Source organism: Armigeres subalbatus, chromosome 3, assembly GCF_024139115.2.
Source record: "Armigeres subalbatus isolate Guangzhou_Male chromosome 3, GZ_Asu_2, whole genome shotgun sequence".
NCBI classification, from domain to species: Eukaryota; Metazoa; Arthropoda; class Insecta; order Diptera; family Culicidae; genus Armigeres; species Armigeres subalbatus.
In genome coordinates, this window is record NC_085141.1 from 59921310 (window position 1) to 59929334 (window position 8025).

An 8025-nucleotide genomic window follows, 5' to 3' on the forward strand; every position below is an offset into this window, starting at 1 on the left:
TTATCGCTGTCAAAAGTGAGTAGTGCAAAGTGGGTAGTGAGACATCTCACTACTCACTTTTAACAGCGAGAAGTGATAAATGAGGAGTGAGAAGTGAGACGTCTCACTTCTCACTCCTCATTTATCACTCTCGCTGTAAAAAGTGGGAAGCGCAAAGTGAGTAGTGAGACGTCTCGCTACTCACTTTGCGCTTCTCACTTTTGACAGCGATAAGTGAGAAATGGGGAGTTAGAAGTGAGACGTCTCCTTTTCGGCCAAATGACCCATTCGGTCAAATGACCCATTCGGCCAATCGACCCTTTCGGCTAAACGACCATTGCGGCCAAACGACCCTTTCGGCCAAACGACCCTTCCGGCCGAACGACCCATTCGGCCAAACGACCCTTTCGGCCAAACGACCCCCTCGGCCAACCGACCCATTCGGCCAAGCGACCCTTTCGGCCAAATGATTGTTGGCCAGATAGGTTTCGGTCTAATGGTCTGTTCGGCCTAGTGGCATTCGGCCAAATGGTTTTCGGCCGAATGGGTTCCGGCCAAATGACCCTTCCTCAATTTTGGGTTCCATTCGTCGAATTGTTCGTGTGATGGGTGGGTATTCATATTGCACTATTTCTACAACTAATTCAACATGGCCGCAATTTGATTGATCTATCCGATTGGCCATTGATTGGCAGAACAAAGCAATAGGCCGGTACCCATCTAGCCGAGAGTAATTTGGCCGAAAATGCCGCTTGACAGAAAAAGTCATTTGGTTGTTCGGGGCATACGACAGTAGATATGTCGTTTGTCATTTGAATGGGTCATATGGTCGAAAATGGCCAAAGGATAGTAAACTTGATGAGTATGAAGAGATTAATGATGAATAAAAGTGCGAAATAAAAAATTCCCCGAGAAACAAAAAACTCCCCGTTTTCCACTTGTCACTGTAAAAAGTAGTGCGAAGTAACAAGTGAGAAAAAAAAGTGATAAGTTGACCGTTTCACTTATTACTTCTCACTCTTTATTTCTCATTTTCCATATCTCACTTCTTACTCGTCAGTCTCATTTCTCACTCCTCAGTATATATGTGTCAAGACTATTTTTTTTGAAATTTCATTTCTATATATTCTATGCTTTCTACTTCTCACTTCTCAGCCAGTACAGTGTTGGTAAAATCACAAATTCTCAAATCTCATTGGCGATTCAAATAACAATAGAGTAAAATCCCATCAAAATCATGGTCCAGAGAATCGCTAATGATTCGAATCGCGATCTGCATCATTGCATTATATTTACGTGTTCTTCAGTGTTGAATGCATTGAATTAACTTGTTTCGCTTAAAACAATGCTAATACATGCAGGTATAAAGAAACTATACGCCTCGATTGCGTTTTGACGCTTTTTAGAGCGAATTCATTTTTCGGCGAGTGAGCGAAGCAAAGCGAATCTGTCCGAAAAACTCAAACGCGATGCTCTCCCTACTCGTAAGCGAGTTGGCTTCGGCATGAAGCCTCGATAATTGAGATTTGAGTATGATACTACCAACACTGCTCCCTGTGAGGAGTGAGAAATGAAGTGAGATGTGAGCAGTAACGATTCTATCACAAATGCCCGAATAACATACGCCCGAATTCCATTCGCCCGAATGAAACAAATGCCCGAACACCATTCGCCCAAAAAGACCAAACGCCCGAAAAGACCTAACGCCAGAAGAGACTCTTTGCCCGAATGGACCATACGCCCAAATTGGCAACTGTGGTAAACGCTGCCGGACTAGCACCCAAAAAGGATGCCAGTCCGCGGTGGCTGTGATATAAATTAACCTGAACTCGTTTATGGTTCTTCTAAGACTGATATTTATTATTATAAAAATAACTTAACCTAAACTCAAGAGTACGATTGCTTACCCTCAAGTAGATAGCAATCGCTCTCTTTCCTTTCTCATTTACATGCTCCTTCGCACGCAGGATTAACTGCATGCCGTTGGTGCGACAATGCTCAAACTAGTCCTTCCAGCTCACCACACAACATTTGACCAAAATGTAAAAAAAGGTAATTTGGCCAAAAATGTCATTTGGCAGAAAAGGTCATTTGGTCGAATAGAACATTTGACCAAATTAGACATTTTTGCTAAAAAGGTCATTTGGCCGAATAGGATACTTGGCCGTGTATGACATTTGGCCGAATAGGACATTTGGCGGAAAAGGACATTTGGCCGAATAGTGAGAAATGAGGAGCAAGAAGCTGATACGTCTCACTTCTCACTCCATATTTCTCACTTCTTACTGTTAAAAGTGAGAAGCCATTACTAGCTTCGCACTACTCTTTTTTCAGTGAGAAGTGGAAAATAAGTAGTGAGAAGTAAGACGTCTCATTTTTCACACCTCATTTCTTACTTTTCAAATGACCTTTCCAGTCAAATGTCATGTTCGGCCAAATTTCATGTTCGCCCAGATTTCATGTTCGGCCAAACGTAATGTTCTGCCAAATGTAATGTTCGGCCAAAGGCCATGCTCTGCTAAATTTCGTATTCGGTCAAATGCCCTATTGGCCCAAATGTCCTATTCGGCCAAATGTCCTATTCAGCCAAATGTCCTTTTCGGCCAAGTGTCCTTATCGGCCAGATGTCTTATTCGGTCAAATGTCCTTTTCAGCCAAATGTCCTATTCGGCCAAATATCCTTATTGGCTAAATGCCCTTCGGCCAAATATCCTTTTTGGCCAAATGTACTTTTCCGAAAAATATCCTATTCGGCCAAATATCCTATTCGGCCAAATGCCCTATTCAATTTTGCATGATGCCAATTAAAGATCAACTCAGCACAAAACGATCGGTTCGGGCATTTGATACATATGGGCCAATAATCCATTCAGGCGGCTGGTCTATTCGGGCGAATTATCTTTTCGGGCTTCTGGTCTATTCGGGCGAATGGAATTTGGGCGTTTGTCATTCGGGCGAATGGAACTTTGGTTTATGGCATTCGGGAGTTTATGATAGAACCGCAGTAACAAGTAAGAATCAAGAAGTGAGAAGTAAAACGTTTCAGTTCTCACTTCTCACTACTCACTTGCTAATTCTCATTTATCATTCTTATTTATAACTTTTAGTATTGGGAAGTATTAAGTAAAAAATTAAACGTCTATTTTTTTTTTATCTATTGCGTTTATTTGACAGGCTCAGTCGTGTATAACACTTAACGGAGCCGAGACTTTATGATATTTACAATCGATATCATTTTATTATCAACAGTTAGTAAGGGGAAAGGGTATAGACCAAGATACTCGTGGCGACTCAAGGTTAGATTGCGTAATTTCAGGACGGACTAGGTTGGGATTTAGGTTTGTGGTATTACAGCTGCTCATCCGGGTATTTGACGTCATTAACGGTATGGCGTAGCGTCGGGCTCGAGTTGTGGTTCGTCAGGGAGCATCTTCCGGATGGCCATAGCTTCGTATTACACAGAACAATAAGACAAAAACAAAACAAAAACGAGAAAGAAAAAAAATAGGGGAATTAGACTTTTATGTCAGACGAGCAAAGAAAGGCATAGATGGCTTGCATATAAACCACATCGCGATCCCCCAAAACACCTCTTACTTCCCTGTAGGGTTGTTTACCTCGGGCCACAAGGGTATCCAATAGTTGCTCTCTGGAGGCGTCGTTTTCCGAGCAATACCAAACTACGTGATCGATGTCATCGTAACCGGCTCCACACCTACATAGGTTGCTATCGACCAGGTTTATTCTATAGAGGTGTGCGTTTAGTGAATAGTGATTGGACATAAGTCTCGACATCGTGCGAATGAAGCCTCGGCTTAAGTCCTCACCTCTGAACCACGCTCGCGCAGAAACTTTAGGAACTATGGAAAACAGCCACCGTCCAAGTTCATTGTGTGACCAAATCATTTGCCAATTTTGAAGAGTACTCTGACTGGGAAAAACTCGTTGTTCGAGATTTGTCTATCATAAAATTTACTTTCCTGTGCACCCACCTTTGCTAGCGAGTCCGCCTTCTCATTGCCATAGATTAGGCAATGGGATGGGACCCATACAAAGGTAATCTTGAATGATCTTTCGACCAAATCACGCATCTGCTCTCTTACAGAAACGTCTATTTACTTCGCACATTAAATTTTTTAATTCTGATTTCTCACTTCTCACAGTCATAAGTGAGAAGTAATAAATGAAAAGTAAAAGGAGTTATGAAACCTGACAAGTGAGAAGTGAGAAGATAGACGTCTAGCTTCTCACTTCGCACCTGAGAAATAAACTTCTTATTTTTCTCTACTCGTTTTCCAATATGAAATGACAGACGTGAGTAGGGATGAATGAGACGTCTTACATCTCAATTCTTATTTCTTACTGCTTATTTCTCGTTTAGCTGAGTGAGAAGCGAGAATTGAAGGAGAAACGTTCTGCTATAGTGGAGTTTTAGCAAATGGATGTTTCTTTCGTTGGTTTTGGCCCCTTCCACGATCCACGATGGATGGGAATACCTGTCGTGTCCATACTAGCAAACATTTTCGCTAAACGGCATTTTCGGACAAATGATGCTTTTCGTTTAATGACCATTTCGGCCAAACGAGCTCTTCGGTCAAATGATGATCAACGTCATTTTCGGTGAAACCGTTTTCGGCCAAATAACCGCTTCAGTCAAGTGTTCTTTTCGAGATTTCAAGAAAAACTCGGCCAACTGCCTTATGGACGAATGACTTTTGGCTAAACAATTATTCCCCCCCTTTATAATTCCTAAGCCCCTGTGAGGCAAAGCAGACTTTTGTACTTAAAATGTTTTATTTGTGCTCCAATTAGTAAAATTAGTCTTTCCTATCGCCTCCGCTTCTTGTTTAATATGAATGCTGTTTTTCTAATTGATAATAACTACCTCTCAATTTTCCAGATTTGACCAACAACCTGTTTTATGAAACACGACCAATTTGCTCCTTTAGACTGACTTGCCAATCGTTTTTATATTTGTTTCATTTGTTCAATTTGTTATACTCAACTTTCAAATTTTCTTACAATTTTGTATTAGAACCTATCAACATTTGTATAGAAATGGGATATTTCTTTTGAAACAGTTTTAGTACAGAATCATTAGAAAATCTTACATCCACTGCCCCATCCACTGAGGTGCCCCGGGGAACCCGTAAAAGGGGACATTTCCATTTTAACACCAAAATATGTCGTGCGGCAGCTCTTTCGTCATGATTTTCCACAAAATAGATAATTATGCGCTTGAAATCGATAATTGACCACATTGGCCGCTCTTGGAGCCTACCAGGGGCCCCCAGGGAACCCGTAGAATGGGACATTTTCGTTTTAACACCGAGATATGCCGTGCGGCGACTCTCTCGGTGTGTTTTCCCATCAAAGAGATGGTTATTCAGCTCGAAATCGATTAGTGACCACATTGGTCACTCTTGGAACCTATGAGGTGCCCCCGGGGAACCCGAAGAAAGGGACATTTCCGTATTAGCAAAAAATTATGCCGTGCGGCGGCTCTTTCGTCATGATTTTCCACAGAATAGATGATTATGCGCTTGAAATCGATAAGTGACCACATTGGCCACTCTTGGAACCAATGAGATGCCCACGGGGAACCCGTAGATGATGACATTCCCGTTTTTATACCGAAATGAATAAGTGACCACATTTTCCATTTTGGAACCTATGAAGTACCGCCGTGGAGCTCATAGGAGAGGACATTTCCGTGCATAGGGAGTGAGTGCTAGTAATGGACCCCGTGCGTATAATGGACCCTCTAAACAAAAACCAAAAGTTAACGCTGGAATCAGCGATTTCCTGCAAATTTATAAAGTTGCTTCACATATCAGGGTAGTTGTTCCATGCAATTGTTTTGGCTTGGGATACTAAAATTAAGTAATATTAACTAATTTGTAAAAGTAAATACGGGGGGCACACAAGGGGGGTCCATAATAGGCAACAGGAACATGTGGAATTGGAACATGTAAATCAAATGGGGGGGACCATAATACGTATGTAAACAAACTCTATTTTGCGTATTATGGTCCCGGGGGTGGCCATAATAGGCAATCTGGCTACATTATTTTAAAATAGTTATTTTAGTAGTAAAAATGAATGTTTCAGCATGTTTTATGTACGAAACGCATTGCTGATAACTGTTACTTGTCATCTGGTGCTACAGAATGGCAATATGTCATGAGCCTGACTCTAGCGAAGCAATTGAAGTAAATTTCCGCTAGATTATTCTTGTTTTTTATTCTATCAAATAGGTCATTCATTCTAAACTTAATATCTACAACCTACAAGGTACCCGCAGGAGTCTCACAGAAGGAGAGATTTTCTTTTTTATATCAAAATGTTGCGTTTTCATATCATTGTCCACGGCGATCGGTGAAAACCTCAAACTTCTATGAGTCGATATTGAAGGGACCATCGACTAATGGTAATATCAAGATGTGGAATAGAAAATCCTTGGAGAACTGTTCGAAGGAACCATCACAGTAGCCCAGAAACTATTTTTTAATTTGACTCAGTACTCAATTTCAAATGAAGAACAATTTCAAGCGCATAACCAACTTTTTGAATACTTGTGGCCAGGGTAGACAATGTGATCTAAATCGATTTCAAACGCATAACCATCTATATGTTGGAAAACATGGAGATAGAGCTGCCGCTAGCGGCACAGTACATTTGATATAACCATGAAAATATCCTCTCCTACGGGTTCGCAGGGCACCTCAAAGGTTCCAAGAGTAGACAATATCACTAATCAACTCCAAGCACATGACCATCTGTTTGGTAGAAAATAACAAAGAAATAGCCACCGCACGGCATATTTTGGTGTTAAAATGAAAATGTACTTTTCTACGGGCTCCCGGGGGCACCTCATAGGTTCTAAGGGTGGACAATATGTCAATAATCGATTTCTAGGGCACCTATTTGGAGGAAAATCACGACGAAAGAGCCGACGCATGACATATGTTAGTGTAAAAATGGAAATGTCATCTTCTACGTGTTCTCCGAGGGAACCTCATAGGTTTCAAATGTAGCCAATGTGGTCACTTATCGATTTTGAGCGCACGACCATCTGTTTGGTGGGAAAACACCGAAAGAGCCGCCGCACGGCTTATATTGGAGGAAATGTCTCCTTCTACGGGTTCCCAGGAGGTATATATGTTGGTGTAAAAATGGAAGATTGTATGACATTTGCCAGAAAACCATTTGCCAGAATCAATTTGCCAGAACGATTTTTGCCAGAAACCCATTTGCCAGAATGGCCCATATGCCAGAAAGCCTTTCCCCAGAATAGACCATTTGCCAGAATGTAATTTGCCAGAATGTACCATTCCCCAGAAATAGTAAAACTGGAAATTCCAATTATTATTGATGGCTAAAGAATAGAAAAAAAATATATAAAGAAGGTAATATTGCATTATTTGGTGGATTTGGCATTATTTTGTGATGAAGGGATTTGCGGTATAATTACCCGAGTAGCACACTTGTCATATACCAGTCACTGTAACTTATATGCAACCAAATCCAATCAATTTTCAGAAAGATGGATACTATTTATCAAAAAAAAATCATATTTGTATAATACCAAACAAAATGTTTACGAATGGATAACATATTTCTTCGTCTCATTCCACACGCAGACTTCATTTCAAAATTAAATCATATCTACAATTGGATAATATCAGTTTAAGTCATACTAGACGCCATTTGCTTTCATTGAAAAAGTTATATCTACAAGTCTAGGCAAAATGTCTATTTCTAAAGAAGGAATCATATCCACAATTGACATATTCTAACACGGACACGGGCAACTACCTACGTTTGAAGAAGGGATAACATCTTCTTCTTCATTGGCATTACATCCCCACTGGGACAAAGCCGCCTCACTGTTTAGTGTTCATTTAGTACTTCCACAGTTATTAACCTTGAAGTTTCTAAGTCAAGTTACCATTTTTGCATTCGTATATCATGAGGCTAACACGATGAGACTTTTATGCCCAGGGAAGTCCAGACAATTTCCAAACCGAAAATTGCCTAGACCGG